We start from the raw sequence: 22,970 nt of genomic DNA on the forward strand, positions 1-22,970 counted from the left end.
ACATTGCTCAATTCTGCTACAATCTGCAACAGACCTTGACGACGGGTCAGAGTCCCTTTGAGTTGGCAACGGGGCAACAACCCTTCACTCCTCATGCGGTAGTGAAGCAGAAGGACCAAGGTCGTTGTCTTGCGACATACCGGTTCGCAAGAACGCAACATGAGAGGATAGAAGAGGCGCATGATTGCTCGAAAAGAGCCAAGAGGCAGATGAAAAAGTGGGCAGACGAGAGGCGTCGACCACTTGAGTTTGAAGTTGGGAAAAGAGTATGGTTGAAACTCACTCCTCAGATTTGGAAAATGATCCTAAGGAAGACGGCGCACAAAAGACTCATTCCTCGGTATGATGGGCCTTTCAAGGTAACCAAGCGAATTGGCCGCTCGACTTACAGCCTAGAACTTCCAGAAAAGATTAAGGTACATCTAGTGTTCAATGTTAGTTTTCTCAAGAAGTACCATGAAGACTCGGAGGAACCCTCGCGGATAGTGCTACGACGTGCTCCACCAAATATACGAGCATAGTTTCAGAAGCAAGCTGAGTTCATCATGGACCCAATGGTGGAGTGCCAAAGCAAAAAGAACCGAAGGACCTACTTCCTAGTCAAATGTAAAGGACTGTCGATAGAGGAAGCAATGTAGGAGAATGACACTACTTTATGACAGTTTGAGGATTTGATCCAAGCCTACTTAAAGAAGATCAACCCGACGAGGATGTTAGATTCATCTTGTGGGGAAGGCTTGTTAGACCCGTAATAAACTGTACGTGGCACGCACGGTGTGCAGCGCACGCGGCGTGCATGGCATGCGCGACATGCGCAACGCTTGGCATGAGCGAAAACATGCACAAGAGCGTGCACGGCAGCAAGTGCGGAGGCATGCGCGTCATGCACGGAATGAGGCATGGCATTCAGACGGTTGACGACGTGTGGCTTGGAGGCGCCCGCATTCGCCAAGGGGTGTGACCCAAGTGACAGTTGATGGCATTTGGCGAGGAGGAGCCTGCGTTCGCCAAGGGGTGCGACCCAAGTGACGGTTGATGACAATTGGCGAGGAGGCGCCTGCGTTCGCCAAGGGGTGCGACCCAAATGACAGGATGCTTGAAGGCATGTCTTTTGTATACTACAAAGATGTAACGCCTGGGCGTTGCAAGGCATCCAAGCCAGACTTGAGAAAGTTGTATTATAGGTGTGAATAATACAAGTGGTGGGTTCTTTGCATTTTGCTTGTGTCAAATAAAAACTTCCGTTGTTGCGAGGCTGAACGAGGTCGTGGTGACTCTCGTGCCGGTGCAAGGCAAATTTCAAAAGTGAAGTTTAAACTTGTGTCACCTGCCATGATTAAAGCTTAAAGATCCATCATAAAAAAGGCTAAGCACGGTTCAACCATAAACTGCACCTGAATGAATCATATATGGTCAAATTAGCTAAATTTAGCGGTGAAGAGCCGAGACTTGGTCTAGGTGTATCCATTGACCCACTCCAAATGCTTCCAAGTTGGGTCCAATAGCCAACTCATACGCTACCAAGCACATTGATAAAAGTTAAAAACGGCAGAGTATCGTTTTTAAAAAAACATGCAAGAATTTGAATTTTTTTCACAAATCTCACATTTAAATCACAGTATTTATGTTTTTTTACAAATCTCACGATATTTTAAAAATCTGGCAAGAAATTACCGTCTTAAACTTTCAGGCAATTTCTAGCAATATTATCGCGAGATTTTCATAAATCTCGCGATATTTGTCACTATGCTAAGCAGAAATTTCGTTCGCTAAACTTTCTATTTTTATTAATATAATAACCCGGTGATCATCTTTAAATCAATCGGCTAGTGTAATTAAGCCACATGTTCTGAGCGAGGAGTTTGAGGAACAATAAGGAAAATAAATGGTAAAGGACACGTTGGGAAAGCCAGGGGTACAACCGTTTACGTGGCAGCGCAATATTCTTGGCTTCACGTCTGAGTACACCCTCATAAAAACTTCTTCCACACGTTCTGAGCGAGAAGTTGAGGAACAATAAGCAAAAGAAATGATAAAGGACACGTTGGGGAAAGCCAGGGGTACAACCGTCTACGTGGCAGCGAAATATTCTTGGCTTCACGGCTGACTATCACCATCATAAAAACTTCGCTCGATTGGCAAAAGAGAGAAGGAAACACCGTTGCCGGGGATCGAACACGCATCACCAGCGTGACAGACGGGAATACTAACCATTATACTACAACGAGTCAACGGCCAATGCTAATAGGCAGCTTAACCCTCATATAAAACTTGGAATAAATGCTAATAGAAATTAAAACGGTTGCCACTGCAAGAGCATCGCTTTTATCCTACGTCAAAAAGATAGGGTACGGCCGGGCACGCGAATTAGGTGACACGTATTTTATTTTATTTTATTTTTATTCAATAAAGACTGCTGCTGAAATTTGAATGTATAAAAAATATTTTTATTAAATATTACTAATAATATCAAATTAAATGTTTGTACGTGTCATTGTGTCAACATATCATAGCATGTCCAATGCGTGTCATCCATGACATGCCTTCTAAATGACGTGTCACTGCGACATTGCTTTTATCTCATGCTACTTGCTCTAAATAAGGGACCAAATAAGATTGCAGTTGAGCAATGGGGCAATGCCCATCTTGCTTGATTCAGATCCATTTATGCAAAACCGGATCCAATGTGGAATGCACACGTTATCGGATTGGTAGGGTTTGGAGAAGCATATTATGAACCAAAATTTAGTACCAGATGGACATAGGCAACTTAACCAAGTTTCTTGGTGCGTTATAGGTTTAATCCAAATAGGGTTGCAAACGGGTCGAATTCAGTATGGAGATTTTGCAAATTTTGGCAGTTCCGGATCCGACTCTCTAATGTACTTTGTGATCCTAAAAGTCGGATACCACAAATTATATGTGAGCACCAACACCGTCATTAACGGTCGTTGTAGTATAGTGGTGAGTATTCCCGCCTGTCACGCGGGTGACCCGGGTTCGATCCCCGGCAACGGCGCTACATAGTATACTTTTTTATCGTGTTCTTTCAAATCGCTTGTATTGAACGGTTGACGAACTTTTTAGTGGTCTACGACGATGAGACGTTCAGATGAAGCACAATAAATGACGTGCCGCCACGTATAAGGTCGTGTTCATGTACCATTTTGCTGATGGTTTCTCGGCCCGTCGCTCAAAAAAGATCAAATCCTGGTTGGATGATTAATTTGAAATTATTCCGACACCTGTGTTTTTTTTTTTATAACCTGAATCCAAACCAAACCCGACCCGTTGACACCAAGATAATTTTTTTTTTTATAATAGGAAGCGAGGGCATGATTTTTTTTTTTCGTTTTAATCAATAAAGTTTAGTTTTAACATTTAAATGTAAAAATGTATTTTTATTGACTTAATATTAAAAGCATTAAATTAATATTAACATAATAACCACACATGTCAGTGTCAAAGTCGGTGCATGTCCAATCGTGTCAATACGGACATGCTGCCAACCTTGTTATCTGCCAAAATTATGACTAACAGATTGAGCATAAAATATTAGCCAACACTCCATAACTTTGATTAATCGGGTTTCATCAGGGCTTATTCGATGGTTCGTCCACGATTGGACAGAATGAACGAACCAAACAAACAGAAGTCATGTTCTGTTCAATATTTAGATTGTACAATAAGTTTTAGATTGTACAATAAGTTGTGCTCTTCGTTTCCACTAAAGTTTGTTTTAAGTTATTTGAGAACAATGTGAACACACACCGATAATAGGTCGGATAACTTTGTTTTGTATTGTACTAGTGGATCCACTCAACTATAAGAGTGTTTTAACAAACACAAGATTGATTTTAGCCTTGAATATAGATCTCTCATTGGATCTAAAAACTTAAAATTACTTAAAATTTTAGTAATTTGAGAAAAACAAGAATTGACATTTTTTGATGTTTAAATGATTTAATCAAATCATAAAAATATCAAACCCTAAAATCAAATTAACTCTAAAAATCAAATTATCAAACCCTATTAAATCATAAAACCTTAAAATATAAAAAAATAAATCATAAATAAACCAAAAAACCCTAAGCTATAAAATTAAACAAGAAACCTTAATTAAAACCCTAATCAAAGAAAAAAACAGCCATAATCAAATACAAGAAAAAACCTAATCAAATTAACTATAAAAATTCTTAATAAAAAAATAGATTCAAAGCCTTAATCATAAAAAAAAACTCTAATTAAATAAGAAAAACCTAATCAAATTAACTATAAAAAGGCTAATTTAAAAAATTTGTTTCAAAGCCTTAATCAAAGAAAAAAAATCAAATTAATTACAAAAAGTCCCTAATTTAAAAAATTAGATTTAAAAACCTTATAAAATGAAATAAATCTAATTAAATTAACTAAAAAACCTTAATTTAAGAATTTTGATTCAAAAGAAGAACAAAAAAATAAAAAAAGAACTAAGAACGAAAAACTAAGAAGGCAAAGACAGAGAAAGAGAGTAATGAAGGAGAGAGAAAAGAAAAAAACGGAGGAAGAATGAAGAAGGAAAAAAGGCCTCGCCAATGGTTTCACCACCGGTGCCAGTGACCTCCAATGTCGTCTCATCCCTGCCGATCTCACCCCTCATTGTCAGCTTCACCCCCTCGCCACCTCATTGTAAGAGAGAGAGAGAGTGGAGGGACCCCTCTCCGGATTTTTTTTAGGGTTCTCCCATCCTCGTTCTAACCGTAACAGGGGGAGGGGGTGGAACAAAAATTACAGGATAAAAAGGATGTTCCGCACATCCACCATATCTTTAGTTTGTTATATCCCTTGTTCCTAGCACGATTCTGTCTAAAACTGCGTGGCGACGGGGGATCAAACAACCCCTCAGGTACACCCAAACCCCCACGAACAAGAAGCACTGGTGTTCAGTTTATGTTTGGTAAAAAAAATGAATTCTCATATTAGAATATAATTTTTACTTAAAAAAGATAAGAAAACACTCAGGTCAGTCAAGTCAAATATATGGCAAAAATCTTAGCCCAAACCCAAGCCATATGCTCCTCGAGTCAGGTTTGAGTTGCCCCGATAACATTAGGGTCGGCATTTTCTATGCCTATAGTCAGATATCTGGGTTAGGGTCGGGTTAGATACCTGAGACAAACCCAAACCACTGACAACCCTGGTTGGGATTCTCAACCTGAATTGATGTACCGAACCAATTAGACCTGATCTGACTTGATTTTGATAGTCCTGTTGAGCCGGATCAGGTCTAAAATTTAGGTTTGTTTTGAAAACGGGACAATTATTGGGTAAATTTTTTTTTATAAATCCAAACACGTTTGTACTCGACACCTTTTTGTACCTGGCCCAATTGGTTCCATGTTATGAGCAGTCGAACTGATCTAGATCTGAAGCCGCCCATACCTGATCCTACAGAGAACCATAACAATACTACCCTTTCCAACTTTAACTAAACCTAGTTAGACCTGATTTAACACATATCCTGCTATATAAATACATCAAGATTTCTAAATTTTAGTTGTTTAGAGAACATTTGGATCGAGTTTAAACTTAATTCGTTACATACATAGCAAATTAAACCTAATCCAATCCTAGTATTGATTATGGAACCAACCAATCTCATACCGAAACCCACAAAACTAAACTAATTCGTTTGCAAATCCAAGCTCCAAAACATTTTTAACCGTTCTATGGATACCCAACCTGATTTATATCAAACCCAATAACCCATATGGCTTGCTAATTTTAATCACTCCCAAGCCCACGAACCTGCATATATTGGGTCGAGTTAAGGCCTGAATTTTAGACCATTGAGAGAAACGGGTCTACTGAAACCAGACCCAAACTGACCCAGTTACACCCCTAATGATGTTCAGCCTTTCCAAGTGACAAAATGTCTTGAATAACTTTTGAATGACTTCAAATAATCAGAGTCATCAGAAATATGTGACACATTAGAAAACTTGTCCCTTGGATCATCCCACAGTAATGTAGTTAAAGGGGGGATACCATCTGTAAAAAATAAATAAATTATAAAATAGTGTCCATACGTGTCATAAACTCATAATGCACCAAATTAAGGGTGTCAACGGGTTGAACCTCACTAAAATGGGTGGATCGAGAGCCGGATTTGGCTAAGAGGCACTGGTACTAAGTCTAGATCCGGACTGACCAGATATTTCATAAGAAAAACCATACCCGAATTTGATAAAGATTACATAAACCAGACCCAGTTCATACATGAAAAAAAAACATTTTAACAAATTTTTGCATTAAAAAAAATTCTGGATCTTAAATTGGATCTCGGGTCAAACCCAGGTTTGGTATAAAATTTCATAAACCATATCTAGCCCATTTAATAAGTGGATCCCATGGGTCCGACCGAATAGTTAATTGAACCCCTTTCTTTGTTACCAAACCCTGACCCTACTGGATTCTCTACGGGCCTTGATCGGGCCATACCTGGCCCTTTGAAACCCTACACCAATTCGCCATTGTCTATTTGATCAAGATCAAGAGAAGAAAAATATTTGAAAAGGCCAACTTAGAGAGAAGAATTCATCAGTTATGGTGATTCAAGCAAGAGAGAGGAAATGAAATAGCTTGAATAAATCAAAGGGTAGAGGTCCAAACAGCTCCCATTCTCATCCTAAGAGTTGCTGGGGAAGGTATTGGAAACCGAGAAGGTAAACCTTTGAACTGCAAGCAGTCATTTCAGATTCGTAACAATTCATCTTAAATAATATGTCTGATTTTACTGGTTGTCTTTTTTTGTTTGAAAGAAATAATATATTAATCATAGCATACACCTGCTGATAGCAAAAGGAGGGAAGTGAGAACAGGTACAGAAACAAAAACAAACACAAATACAGGTAAAAGCCTGTGGATCCAACTTTAGCAGAAGCAAGACATCTGCAGACAGTTGAATGTGCAGGACTTCTTTCCAAGGCCAAGTGTAGAGACCTCCAACAGTTGCGAGAAGTCGAAGCTGTAAATGAATGGCCGAACAAGAGATGTTGAACCGTACTAGACTAATTATACCCATTCTTGAGAGAAACTGAGAGGCACGTGATTGAATCTTTCGGGTAATTCTATATTCCACCACACTCCAATGATGCTCCCTAGACACCCTCAAGTGTAGTGAAAGACCTAAGTATTTCATTGGAAAACCACCCACTTCATAATTAAAAATAGAAGAGTCCAAGATTCAAGATCTCCACTAGGATCATTAAACACCATGACTTGAGACATTTCCATATTTATTTGCAGGCTTGAGATTTTTGAAAAGCATTTAAGAATAAATCATAAGTTTTACATGTTAGATTTTGATGCCTCGCCAAAGATTAATAAGTTATTCGCAAATAGGAGGTGTGAAATTAAGACCGAATCCGACACCATGCAACCTTTGAATATGCCGTCCCTCTCTGCATTAACAATCCATGGCAATAATGAAGAGAAGAGAGGAGATGAGATCCCCTTGCCTCAAGCCCCTTTTGGACTTGAAAAAACGCCTTTTTCTCAATTGATAGGCATTGAAATCGAGGTGGCGGCCAACAATCCATGAATCTATTGCAACCACTTGTCCCCAAAGCCCATGCATTGCAAACAACTCGCCAAGAACCTCCAATCAAGAGAGTCAAGTCATTTCAAGATTAATCTTTAGGATAAATGAATGAGTACCTTGAAGATTAATAGAGTGAACAATTTCATGAGTGATGACACATGCATCATGAAGTCTTCTATCCAAAATAAATGTGCTTTGTGATTTTGATATGTGTCGCCTGATAATACTCTTCATTCTTGAAGCTAATACTTTTGAAACAAGCCTGAAAATCGTGCTCATCAAGAAAATTGGTCTAAACAAGCACAAGTCCTTGGGATGTGGTTCCTTAGGGATGAGAACCATCAAAGATTTACCCATGGACATAGAGATTTTTCCATTGATATAAAAGTCCATCATTTAAAGTAATTTTTCATTAAAGATGTCCCATATAAGCTTGTAGTATTTAACGGGAAAACCATCAAGGCCTGAAGTTTTACCATTTGAAAGAGACCAAATAACTTTTTTAATTTCTTCCAAAAAGAAGGTACACGAGATTCACACAATCTCTCATTCGTTTAAAGACTTGAATGCTAAGAGGGACAAATCATATTTCGCAACCACCACCTTCAAGAATCAATCTTTAAAGTATTGGGTAATACACGGAAGCATGTGCGCTCCATCAACCTTCACTCGGTTAATGACTAGAGATGTAACATCATTCACTCTCTTTCTTGAAGATGAGAATTGGTAAAAGTAGTGGGAGTTCATTTCTTCTGACTTTAGCTGATGAGCCTTAGTCCATTGCTTCCATCTTATGCATTCATGAATTCGCCGGTCACTAAGAAGATACAGAATATTTTGCCTTTATTTTCAAATTATTTGCCACCTCTACGTCATTAGATGACTCTTCAAGAGATTACAAATGTTGCAATCTAGCTTCCCACTCTTCTAAATCCTTAAATTTCGCAAGACATTTGGATTTATTCTATTGCACAAGTTTCTTCCTCATAAAATCCAATTTAGCAGGCATTCTTTGGGTGGTCCAACCACTAAACAAATGGGCTGAATTTCACCATTCTCAAAGGAGCTCAATGAAACCAGTTTTCCGAAACCACCACATTTCCATCTTAAAACTATGGCTTTTGCAGAAGAGACCCTCCCCCCATGACATCCAAATCATTGAGTGGTATGATATCTCAATTGGATCTGCCAAAGAATGCAAGTCATGAAGTTTATTAGAGAAAACCAAGAAGCGATATGACTTCCTCATCACGGAGGAGCCCGCTTATTGGACCATCTGAATTTTGAGCCATCCATGTGGATATCCGAAAGCTGTGCACAATCCATAAAATCAGTGAATCGACACATGTTCCTTATGAAAAACTGAGGACGATTTGAATCTTCCAACCTGAGGATGGAATTACTAGAAACAACTAAGTTGTCCAAATGGTCACTCAAAAATCAGTGAAGGTCGCAAAGTAGTTGTCAATTTGAGCTTAATAGCAAAGAGAATCTCATCGGAATCAGAATAATTGTAAGCACTATCTCTGGCCCAATTAGAACATAGTTGCCGGCGACACCCGATTGCAATGGGGAAGCGGAGTTCGACAATGACTGGAAATTATTATCAGTTAACGGAGGCTGAGTTGACAAGGGTGATGATGACACCACAGAATCAGATAGAATCGGTGCATCAGCCTGCATCGATCAAGAGTTTCGATCAGGGGACATCAGGCTTGGGTGAGCCTGAGCAACACGCAGCTCGGATTGGTGCAATAGTACAGAGCGTAGGGACAAAAACTGAACTGATTCCCAACCATTGAAAGTAGCTGGATTATTAAAAGAAACAGAGGGCAAGACTGCATGATGATCCGGGTTTGGGTCCAAGCAGATCGATCCAAGGTCCACCCAAAGATCCGAAATGGAGATAGAATTGGATCTGGAGCCCAGATGAACGTCTTTTGTTGAATCCAGAACAGGTCCAGGCTCACAGAGCTGAGTAGACGTTTTAGGCCTTTGAATAAATTTTTTAATTATGACATGTAACGATAGGCCTCACGAACCACCCAAAAAAGAGAGGGTGTTGCCTGTTCTCCCCCAAAGACGCACTGTTTGCTACAGTGCGTGTTTGGGGGTCCGAATGAGCGCCATGTATATAAGCACGTGGGGCTCGTATTCCTGTGTGTGTCACCATCACTTAATTAGCATCAGAGTCTGGTGCAGTTGCAAAAATTTAAGTATCCTTTCCTGCTATTCTCGTCATGAAACAACGGTTTGAGAAAATGACAAAAATGTCCTCCATTTAAAAAACAGGGAAACGAGGGTTTTAGAAAAGGACACAAATGTCCTCCATCCAGAAAGTCGAGAATGATGTTAACTCTTCAAAGTCCAAACATTCTGTTTTCGCCCTAAGCAGTAAACTTTTGCACCATCTACTGTAATAGGAGCTATTGCCACCTTCTCGTTCCTGCCTTGTATTACAAAACATTCTCGGGTTCACAATTGACTGGTTCGATCATTGGTGGGCGTCATAGGGGCATTTATCGACCATATCTTTTTACAGTCTTCTATTTTTTTCGTTGTCATTAGGCAGTATGGAAGAAAGCAATGACACACAAACATTTCAACAAGTGCCATTAAGGTGTCGTGAGTACCTTTCCATGTCATCATGCTATTGTTGAAGAACGTATGTTATCGTGTGTGCCATTAAAGTGTTGTTTTGTTATTGCAGGTGGATCTTGTTCTTTCGACGGTTGGAAAATGAAAGATATTTGTAAGACGCTAGGACTTGTTGACAAGAATGCTTGTTTACAGATAAGAGAAAGGGCCTCTACCCCATTCGGTATCGTCCATTCACTCAGTATATACAATGTATCACAAAGCGCGGTTGTAGTAACATACTACCCATTATTATTTTGTTTGTTAATATCAATTTGTAAGCTATTATGCTGAATTTTCGTATTGTAAACACCCCAAATTTTTCTCATTCATCCTCATACACCCCCTTTCAGCAGATGCCAATCCCCTGTAGGTCAGTGTAGGAGTCTATCCCTAGGTCGATTCCAATTTAGGTGTCATTTCACCCCATTTTGTAAAAAAAATACCATTTTACCCCTATGTAACCTTAGATCTCAGTTAGTCAGATCCAACTAAGCTCGTTTTAAAGCTCAGAATAGTTAGAATGTCAGTCATTTCTAGCTCACCTGATCTCACGATGAGTGAATCCTGTTCATTTATGATCATTTCGGCTAAAATTGGTTTATTTCCTCAGAAATGAGCTCAATTTCAGCTCGAATTGTAGTCAATTGTTTCTGAGTTAGTTATTCCCCATCAATCCAGTTCCTCTGAGTCTAACCTGAGCTCACCATGAGTTCAAGTGACTCTGTTTCAATTTAATCCTATTTTCCATAGTCTAGGAGCCCATTTTAGCCCATTTCAGCTGAAATTGAGCTAAATCCAGTTGGTTGAGCTAGTGTTTGAGCTTTAGAATTAGTTCATCTCAATATTACTGATCTTCATTTTAGCTCAAACCCAGTGTATTTCTGTGATCCATTTCACTCCAGTGTGCATTTCTCACCACTTCTCTAAGAATTGCATCGTTTCTCAATCATCCAGTCTAGGAGTTTATTTGAGTCAGTGCCATTTTAGTTCACCTGAGTTCAAAAACTTTAAGATTTAGTTTAAACTAGTCGAAACCAGTTCAAACCTTATTTTTAGTGCCACATCATGTCCTGCAGAGGCAAAATCATTTCTCGATCGTTCTGTTTAAAACATCAATTTTATCATCCTCCAAGCTGGTACAACTCTCAGTCTAGGCTCAGATCAGTTTCCTTCTTGAAAATTTTAGTTATATTTGAGACTCAATTCATATTTGGTTCGAATATAGTGTCGGATCTGAATCCAATTATGAATTTTTATCCTCGAACAGAAATGTTCAATTCTTTGTCTCTGACAGGGGTTCGGGACTTCAATCCCTCATCTAGGGTTTGCATTTTGCATCTCATTTCATATCATTTTGTGTCATTTCATGTCATTTTATTACATTTCATGTCATTGCATGTCATTCTCGAGATCTAACACTCTTATTTTTCAAAATCTCCAATCCAAATTCGAGTTTTAAAACTTTTCTTTTAAAATCAATTTCAAAAACCTAGGTTTTAGATTGATATTTGCCATTTGTCAACCCCCAGGATCTTATATTCCTTTATTTCAAAATATTTTCCTTAAAAAGCGATCTGGATTTGTTTTAAACTCAAATTTTAGTTGATCTCAATTCTTGGATGGGACCCATCTAGGTGGCATTGCTTCTGGATCACTTCTTTCATATAGATTTCTCAAATTTCAGTTATTTTAGAGTTTTAGTTGATTTAAGACTTTGTCTTTTTACCTTTTTAACCTTTTCAAACTTTTCAAGCTTTCAATTTATTGGTTTTAAATCAAAGGTAACCTTACCCCTTGCCCATTTCTTTTATTTTGGCTAAAATTTTAGAGTTTCAGTTAGACTAGGACTCTATCTCGGAGTTTTTGTCAGACTAGGACTCTATCTGTTACTTCCACTTTCACTTGTTTTCAAGAAAACCTTGTGAAATCTTTCAAAAGAAACCAAAATTTTAGAGTTTCAGCCAGACTAGGACTCTATCTCGGAGTTTCAGTCGGATTAGGACTCTACCTTTCATTTCTATTTTTACCTATTTTCAAGAAAATCTTTCAAAAGAAATCAAAATTTTAGTTTTTAGTCGGATTAAGACTCTATTCCAGAGTTTCAGTTGGATTAAGACTCTAACCCTGACTTAATTTTTGAGAAAATCTTTCAAAACCTTCTTTATTTGTCTTTCAAAAAATCAAATTCTAAAGTTTTAGGACTTTATACCAGAGTTTCAGTCGGTTTAGGACTCTATTCTGGAGTTTTAGTTAGTTTAGGACTGTGTTTAAACTTTCGATTTTTATCTGGTGATTTTAACCTTGTTTCAAAAAACCTTTTTTTATCTTTATTTTAACCTTTTCAAAACCCAAATGCGAGGCCCACACATCTGGTGCCACATTTGAGAGATTTTTAATTCATCTAGGACTCTAGTTGATTTAAAACGTTAGTTTTTACCTTTTGTTTCAAACCCCTTTTAAAAACCTTATTTCTAACCCCTTTATTTTCAAATTTTAAAAATCATTTTCTGAAAAACTAAATGGAGCCCACAGTGGGTGGTGCTACATTTGAAAGAGTCTAGGTTAGTTCAAGTTTAGTTAGTGTCCTAATTGAATTATAAGTTTGAAAGGATCAAAATTGATTTTAAAACTCAACCTTTATTTTGACATTTTGTTTTTAAATCTTGAAAATAGGACTTTTAAAATCAAATGTGAGTCCACAGTAGGTAGCACCATATTTGAGATTGTTTTAGGCTAACCAGGAGTCTTAATTAGGTAGAGTCTTATAGGATTAGAACTCCACCGAAAATCGTCCCGCTCCCCCCCATTTGGTCTATCTTAATTAATTGAGGAGTGTTTCAAAAAAATCAAACTCTCTAATTAAGATTTGAAAAAACCTATAAATAGGGGCTATAGGAGGGTCGACTAAGCATGACAACAATTTTTGAGACAAAATTTTTCTGTCGCTAATCCATCGCTAATTCCCCCATAAAACCCTAAAGCGAGCCCCTTTCTTTCCCTTTCTGTTTCATTGCTCGCACACAGTTGTCGCCCGCCGCCCAAGTTTTCTCCTTCACCTCCTCCTTCCCTCACTCCATCTCTCTTGCCGCCGTGTGCCACTTCCGACCACCGTCGTGTGCCGACCTCCTCTTCTTCCTCCCCCTCCCCGAGTCCTCTCCTCACCTCCTTCCTTTCCCATCTACAGGCCGCCAGAGCGGTGCCATCGTCAACCTCCTCTTCTTCCTCCCCCTCTCCGAGTCCTCTTCTCAACTCCTTCCTTCCCCATCCGCAGGCCGCCAGAACGGTGCATCACCGACCTCCTCTTCTTCCTCCCCCTCCCCGAGTCCTCTCCTCACATCCTTCTTTCCCCATTCGCAGGACGCCGGAGCGGCGCCATCGCCAACCTCCTCTTCTTCCTCCCTCTTCCCGAGTCCTCTCCTAACCTCCTTCCTTCCCTATCTGCAAGATGCCGAAGCGGCGCCATCGCCGACCTCCCATCCCCTCTTTTCTTCCCCTCCTTTCTTTTCTCCACCCTGCACCACCGCTGTCTTCGGGACTCACTTCGTCTCCCTGACGAGTGTCGACTTGGAGGCCCTCTACTATCGCGGTTCTCATCGGCCGATATCGGATTCCCCATTGGCCCTTCTTTGTGTTTTTCTTTCTTTTCTGCCCTTATTTGTGCAAGAATAACAACGAACGATCGTGTATCAGTCGAGCTCCATCCATCTCACCGGACCTCTGACCTATATCCGCCAATCGTGAAGGTCTGTTCAGGTGATGATAAGCTGGTCATTGTGTGTGTGTGCAACTGTAGCGTTCTCTCCTTGTGAGAGGGACGAGTAGATCGTTTTGTATATTTGTGCTTTGCAGGTGCATAACTGAGCTAATTATGCGATGCTTAGTGCTAAGCATTGCACGCGGCTAAAAATACAATGCAAAAAGAAATAAGAAAAAAATGCAAAGGCAAAAGCATGCAAATCGGGTAAATACCCATGGTGAGTAAGTGATACAAGTGCATCACATGTTATTTACTTTTTTGGATGCAACACTTTTCTGTTCACATACTCACTTAGTTGTGGATATCTAGGACTACTTTGCTGGAGTTCGAAGATCATGTTGAGCATGATTTGAATGTATGAAAATAGAAGTGCTCTTATTTTTATAGTTCAGAGTCCATGCTAGTCATGGTAGTAGTTAACATGATATTAGAATGTGTTTGTTGCAGATACATGTTTGACATTATTGTGATATGAATGATTGAATGTATTACAATGTTTGACATGACTGTATCCATGCTTGCATGAAGTTATTTTCGAATTAATTATGCCCTCCATGTGAAATTGTATTATGAAAATATACTTAAATTGAATGTATCATGTTTATGAATGTGATTTCATCTTTCTAAATATCTTTGTGATATATATATATATATATATATATATATATATATATATATATATATATATATATATCAAATCATTATATCCACCAACAATGCATGATAAATTTGATATTTTTTTCATCGATGCATTATAATGATTATCTTTTAACTGGTGAAGATAATGTCTGTAATATTATAGGATAAAATGACTGTAAATAGTTAATGAATGTACTGTATGATAGTTGATAATGAGGTATCGCTTGAATATATGAATGGTGTTGACAATTTTATTGAATTTGCAATGATAAGTGTTAGTACAATGGATCCCATCGGTCGGATCAGGTGCCCCTGCATAATGTGTAAGAACAATCAATTTATAGAACCTCATGGTATTAGACATCACCAATACATGAAGGGTTTTGTGAGTGATTATCAAAATTGGATGCTTCATGGTGAAGAATTTTATAATAATTTTGACGTATGGGTGGATGTGGTGCACGATAATTCATATGTGGATTTGATATTTGATGCCGCATGACTAGAATTGGGTTCTGTTATGGGTCCTAGTGATGTACTAACTGGGGTCGAGGAAGAAGCAACAAATGATATAGTTAGTAGATTTTATGACTAACTTAGAGATGTTGATGAGCCACTGTGGAATGGTTGCGACAGTCACACTATCTTGTCTACAACTCTTCAACTACTGAATTTAAAGTAAGAGTATAATTTGAGCAAATCATGTTTTGACCGTACGTGCTCTATTGTGAAGACTATGTTGCCCAAAGATGAGAAATTGCCATAAAATTTCTATCGTGCGAAGGTTATGGTCAACGCTCTAGGTATGAGGTATCAAAAGATAGATGCTTGTTCAAATCACTGTATGTTGTATTTCAAAGATCAAGAAAATAACAGACCATGTCCATCATGTGGGCATCTTTGGTTCAAGCCAAAGACAAGAAGCAATGCTAGCACGAGATCAAAAGAAGTACCATAAAAGTCACTCTGCTACTTCTCTCTCACTCCTAGATTGCAACGATTATATATGTCCTTGAGGACAACTAAACATATGAGATAACATGTAAATAAAGTTTGACATGATGCAGACAAAATCATGCATCCTTTTGACGTAGAAGCTTGGAAGCACTTTGATCGTATTCACCAGACCTTTACAATGAAAGTGAGAAATGTTAAGCTAAGTTTATGTACAGATGAATTTAATCCATTTGGAAGTAGATCAATCCCATACTCGTGTTGGCCAATATTTGTCACCCCATACAACCTTCCTTCAAGCTTATGTATGAAGCGTCAAAATCTTTTATTGTCTATATTGATCCCTGGTCCGACATCTTCAGGCCAAAATCTTGATGTATATTTAAGGCCATTGATTGATGAACTAAAAATACTGTGGGATGACGGTGTTCTCACATACGATGCCCACAAAAAATAAAACTTTAATATAAAGGCTGCTGTTCTATGGACAATTAATGACTTCCCTGCATATGGTATGTTATCTGGTTGTAGCACACATGAGAGGTTGTCATGTCCGTACTGCATGGAGGATACAAAATCTTTTAGATTGACATATGGGAGGAAGCCATGCTGGTTTGATTGTCACCGTCTATTTCTACCAAGCGACCATCTGTTCTGACGATAAAGGAATGCGTTCTGAGCAGGTACAACTGAAATAGAAGGTCCACCTATACGGTTGTCTGGCATAGAGATTTTAAGATGATTGCGATACTTTCCATATGGACTGACAGATGCCCGTAGTTCGACGCCCTTCTTAGGATTTGAGAAAGATCACAATTGGGCAAAGAAATCTATATTTTGGGAACTATCATATTGGCTGACCTTATTGATATGACATAATTTGGATGCGGTCCATGTAGAGAAAAATGTGTTTGATAATGTGTTCATTATGGTAATGAAAGTCAAAGGAAAAATGAAGGATAATCTGAAGGCCCGTATAGATTTAAAAGTAATATGTAAAAGACCAGAATTGAAACTCCAAGAGCATAATGGCAAAGTACTGAAACCAAAGGCAAGGTATGTGCTTGAACCAGATCAAGTAAAGTAGGTATGCCAATGGTTGAGACAGTTGAGATTTCCAGATGGATACGTCTCTAACATTGCTCGGGTTGTGAAGATAGACGAGGGTCAATTAAATGGGTTGAAGAGCCATGATTGTCATATCATTATGCAACGATTGATTTTCCTAGCATTTCATAGTATGTTAAAGAAACATATGTAGGGTATTATCCGAGTTGAGTAGATTTTTTAGAACATTATGTGCATCGAAAGTTGTAGTAACTGAGGTAAAAAATCTCGACGATTCTGTCATCACTATTATTTGTAAGCTAAAGAAGATATTTTTGCCAGCATTTTTCGATGTTATGAAACATGTGATCATACATTTGCTATATAAACTTAGGGTTGGTGGTCTTGTGCAATATCGGTGGATGTACCCATTTGAAAGGTATATTTTTATTTAGACTTTTCTCTCTATTGCTATTAGGAATGTACTGAATTATGAGATGTATATTGTTGACAGATGCATGTTTGACCTCAACAAAAATGTTCAAAATAAAGCAAGAGTGGAGGGTTCAATTTGTGAGGCATACACTTTAGAAGAGATTTCAAATTTCTTATCTATGTACTTTGAACCTCACATTCTAACATGTTACACTTTCCCACCTCGTAATGATGATGGAGAACAATTTACTGTGGCTGACAAACTATCGATGTTTAAACCACTTGGGCATGCCTTTGGCAGTTGCCGATCAAGACTCTTGAAAGATCGAGAGTAAGACGCATCACAAATCTTTATTTTTTTAAATGCTCAGCGATCGACCCCTACATCGAGTAAGTATACTTATTATGTAACACTAAGTTCTATACGTGCATACATGATTCAGTAATATAAATATTTATTAAGTACAAACGATTTGATCTGGAGTTGCAAAGAGAACTTCCACATCTCACTGATTCAGAAGTACAAAAAGAACATGAAAATAAGTTTGGGGCATGGTTCAAAGAGTTGGTAAGGATGATGACATGCATTCTTTTCGTCTAAACAATAATATGTTACTTAATTGGTCATGATTACAGTCATTTTTTATGCTTGTAGGTTCGTTATGATGATGTTAATGATCAATGAATATGTGATTTACAAAATGGTCCAACCAAGGTTGTGCAATGTTACAACGGGTATATCATAAATGATTATCGATTCCATACAAAAGACTACAGTGCAAACAAGTCAACGATGAATAGTGGCGTGTGTGTCAAGGGTAGCAGTTATGGTGAAAATAAACTTGACTATTACAGTGTTATTAAAGAAATAATGGAGTTGACTTATTTAGGTATAAATAACACAGTAACTTTATTCAAGTGTCATTGGTTTGATCCCACAACAACAAGAGTCGACATGCCTCAAGAATTGTGGAGGTGAATCATAAATCAAAGTTTGAAACATATGAACAATTCATATTAGCCTCACAAGCTCAACAAGTTTACTATATTTCATATCCGAATATAAGAAAGTCAGATAGAAATGAATGGTGGGCGGTTTTCAAGGTGAAATCTAAACTATACCACAAGTATGATCAGTTATATGAAGACAAGATTGTTGAAGAGGGTGATTACTATCAATCAAATGATATGTATGACTTCTCTTATGGTCACGATGTCAACATGGTTTGTATGCCACATCTTTAATGTCCGATGACACATGTATGAAAGAATGTGATCCAAATGATATACCAAGTGGATGGGCGCCCAATGAAGAAGAAGACGAAGAGGACTAGGAGGAGGAGGAGGAGGAGGAGGAGGAGGAAAAATAATATGAAAGTCAAAAGAGTGATGAGAAAGCATACTCAAGCTAGTGAAATACATCTTATAATATATACCACATCACTTTCTCATATGCTCTTATGTTTTCATAGACCATGCTAGTCATAATTGTAGTTAGCAGGATATTGCAGTGTGTTTGTTATAGGTACATGTTTGACATTGTTGTGATATGAATGATTTGAATGTATTGTAATGTTTGATGTGACTGTATGCATGCTTGCATGAAATTATTTTCGATTTGATTATGTATCCATGTTTATGGAATTGCATATCGTGTTACATTTCATGCATAGTTATAAAACTAATTCATGTAGGATCTTTAAATCTTTACATTTTATGCATATGTCATGTCCATGCTAAGATCAAGAGTTATGTAACTGATCAAAATATCATTTTTATTTGTTAGAAAATGGTTCATGGAGGTTACAGTGGTCGAGGACCAAGTGGAGGTCATGAGACATCATTAGGTAGATGTCTTTGTGTTATATTTAAATATAAGAATTCATTATGTTTTTGCTTATATGTTGATATAAAAATTGTTACTTGTTAATTATCTTTATAGGATCCCAGCTCAGTGATAGTCAGTCTCAGCCTTCGTCTTCACGTAATGCTTAAATAAGTATATCATTTAAATAAATGTACAATTGATTACTTTATATGTGCATTGTGTGAATTTCTAACTCATTGTTTTGTAGATGATGTTTTGCCTGCACATGACCCACTGACACCAACTACTCATACACATCACGAGACAACGCCGAATGCAAAATCTTCTTAGTCTGACACACAATGACTCATTCAAATAGTGTATATCGATAGTCGATTGTAAGTATTACATTGTCATTTGTCCAATACTTATCTTATAAATAGTGTATATCGATAGTCGATTGTTAATGTGTCCCAATTTATGTATAGCACGAGGTTTGAGCCACAAGAAGTAATATAAAAAATTAAGAAGTCACTACTTCAGTATCTACCAGGACCGGTCGCTCAATGGAAAGAGTACCCGAAGGAAGTGTTGGAAAGATTATGGTCCTCATTAATGGTATACAATCATTTATCATAGCTAATATGTTTCATATTTAATTTTTCGTTATAGTCATGTGCAATAACTTTCTGAAATTATTTGTAGGCTTCGAATCGCTTCGCGACTGCGAAGGTGGAACATGATACGAGGATGGTGTGGCAGAATGTGGCTGCCAATCGATTTGCCGACATGCTGCATAATATGAAGACTGCAACAATAAAAACAGCTAGTGAGATAGATGATTCGCTGCAGTGGAAGGGCTATGACCCTTCTGTTATCAGAACAAATTTTTGGGATGTAATGTACGACAAGTGGGCGAGCCATGAATTTTGAAACCGCTCAGCAAAGGCTGTACAAAACCGAGAGAAGATGCCTGATGCCCATCTACACATAGGTGATTCTAGAACTTTTGAGAGCCACCAAAAGAAAATGATAACTCATCAATATATATATATATATATATATAGTCAAATTTATAAGTATTTTTGTATACTTCCTAATTGATTTTTTTATCATTTAACCTTACAGGAAGTCGAAAAAGGAGGCATTATGCCTTACAATGATGCGTTTGTTGAAACACATAAACGTAAGAACACGAGAGAGTTCATATCAGAGAAGGCAAGAGCGACAACAATATGTATTTATTGTATTAATAAATATTGTAATATACAAGTTACCATGAATTATATTATTATAAATATTGTAATTCTTAATTATTAATTTATACTGTAATCCTTACTTTGTAGGAGTCATACGAGCAACAAATGGTAAAGCGATATGACAATGACTCCACTCAGCATCTGCCTTTTGTTTCTGCAGCATAGGTGACTGCAATCGGTGAACCAAAAAAGGGTCGTGTGTTCGGATTTGGGAGTAACATGAACACCACATTAGTCGTTGCCTCCTGCAGTCAAGGCTCTCAGAGTTCTCCCGTCAGTATCAACTCCCACTGTCCGATTGACCCTATTGTTTCTTGGGATAGTGTCCACCAGCTTCTTAAGGACACAATGCATGACTTTTTACATGAAGCCATTCCCAACCTTGTCCATAATGAGTTGTGCAACTTTTTTTGGGACAGAAGAACTTCGTCTGCATTCAACATGAGCTCTGGTGCCCGTCAGATATGAATGATTGAATCACTATGAATTTTTATTGCTAGCATTAGAACACATGTATATTGAATCACTATGAAAGTTTTTTGACAACCTTATAACATATATATGCATGATTGAATTATTATGAAAGTTTTTTGACAACCTTAGAACACATATAAGCATGATTTCATCACTATGAAAGTTTTTTGACTGCATTATAACACATATATGCATGATTGAATTACTATAAGAGTTTTTTGACAATCTTAGAACACATATAAGCATTATTTCATCACTATGAAAGTTTTTTGACTGCCTTATAACACATATATGCATGATTGAATCATTATGAAAGTTTTTTGACTGCCTTATAACACATATATGCATGATTGAATTACTATGAAAGTTTTTTGACAACCTTAGAACACATATAAACATGATTTCATCACTATGAAAGTTTTTTGACTGCCTTATAACACATATATGCATGATTGAATCACCATGAAAGTTTTTTGACAACCTTACACACAAGTATGCATGATTGAATTACTATGAAAGTTTTTTGACAACCTTAGAACACATATAAGTATGATTTCATCACTATGAAAGTTTTTTGACTGCCTTATAACACATATATGCATGATTGTGATACATAATATATTTATTTGACAACCTTATAAACCATATATGCATGCTTGAATCACTATGACATTTTTTTGACAACCTTAGAACACATATCTGCATTATTGAATTACTATGAAAGTTTTTTGACAACCTTAGAACACATATATGCATGATTGAATTATTATGAAAGTTTTTTGACAACCTTAGAAAACATATAAGCATGATTTCATCACTATGAAAGTTTTTTGACTGCATTATTACACATATATGCATGATTGAATTACTATGAAAGTTTTTTGACAATCTTAGAACACTTATAAGCATGATTTCATCACTATCAAAGTTTTTTGACTTCCTTATAACACATATATGCATGATTGAATCACTATGAAAGTTTTTTGACAATCTTAGAACACATATGTGCATGATTGAATTACTATGAAAGTTTTTTGACAACCTTTGAACACATATAAGCATGATTTCATCACTATGAAGGTTTTTTGACTGCCTTATAACACATATATGCACGATTGTGATACATAACACATTTATTTGACAACCTTATAAACCATATATGCATGCTTGAATTACTATGACATTTTTTTGACAACCTCACAACACATATCTGCGTGATTGAATCACTATGAATTTTTTTGTCAGCCTTAGAACACATATCTGAATTCTGTTAATGTCCTTCACTTTATTGCTAGTCTATGTGTTATTCAGCCATGTTACTTTGATTGCCTTAGATTAGGTGCGTTGCATATAATTTATTTCATTATATTTTGTTTATCAATACTAACATTTTGGTTCTCTTGTAGGATGCTGAAGATGATCAGCGTAGAGGAGCTGATGGAAGCATGGATGGAGGGGCAGATCGAGACAATGAAGAGGATGATGCTCCAACAATGCATGATAAATTTGATATTTTTCATTGATGCATTATAATGATTATCTTTTAACTGGTGAAGATAATGTCTGTAATATTATAGGATAAAATGACTGTAAATAGTGAATGAATGTACTGTATGATAGTTGATAATGAGGTATCGCTTGAATATATGAATGGTGTTGACAATTTTATTGAATTTGCAACGGTAAGTGTTAGTACAATGGATCTCTTCGGTCGGATCAGGTGCCCTTGCATAATGTGTAAGAACAATCAATTTGTAGAACCTCATGGTATTAGACATCACCTATACAGGAAGAGTTTTGTGAGTGGTTATCAGAATTGGATGCTTCATGGTGAAGAATTTTAGAATAATTTTGACATACGGGTGGATGTGGTGCACGATAATTCATATATGAATTTGATATTTGATACCGCAGAACTAGAACTGGGTTTTGTTATGGGTCCTAGTGATGTACTAACTGGGGTCAAGGAAGAAACAACAAATGATATAGTTAGTAGATTTTATGACTTACTTAGAGATGTTGATGAGCCACTGTGGAATGGTTGCGATAGTCACACTATCTTGTCTACAACTCTTCAACTACTGAATTTGAAGTCCGAGTATAATTTGAGCAAATCATGTTTTGACCGTCTGTGCTCTATTGTGAAGACTATGTTGCCCAAAGATGAGAAATTGCCATAAAATTTCTATCGTGCGAAGGTTATGGTCAACACTCTAGGTATGAGGTATCAAAAGATAGATGCTTGTTCAAATCACTGCATGTTGTATTTCAAAGATCAAGAAAATAACATATCATGTCCATCATGTAGGCATCTTTGGTTCAAGCTAAAGACAAGAAGCAATACTAGCACGAGGTCAAAAGAAGTACCATAAAAGT

General features: G+C 37.3%; 1 non-coding gene across 1 annotated transcript; it reads left to right on the plus strand.

Annotated features, from left to right (window-relative positions):
* Positions 1-2,947: 2,947 nt before the first annotated feature.
* TRNAD-GUC (transfer RNA aspartic acid (anticodon GUC)) lies at positions 2,948-3,019 on the plus strand. Its single transcript has one exon. It is a non-coding gene; the product is annotated as a tRNA-Asp (tRNA).
* The last annotated feature ends 19,951 nt before the right edge of the window (positions 3,020-22,970 follow it).

The sequence above is a fragment of the Nuphar pumila genome, chromosome 5 (genome assembly GCF_984573655.1).
Source record: "Nuphar pumila chromosome 5, dmNupPumi1.hap1.1, whole genome shotgun sequence".
Lineage (NCBI taxonomy): Eukaryota > Viridiplantae > Streptophyta > Magnoliopsida > Nymphaeales > Nymphaeaceae > Nuphar > Nuphar pumila.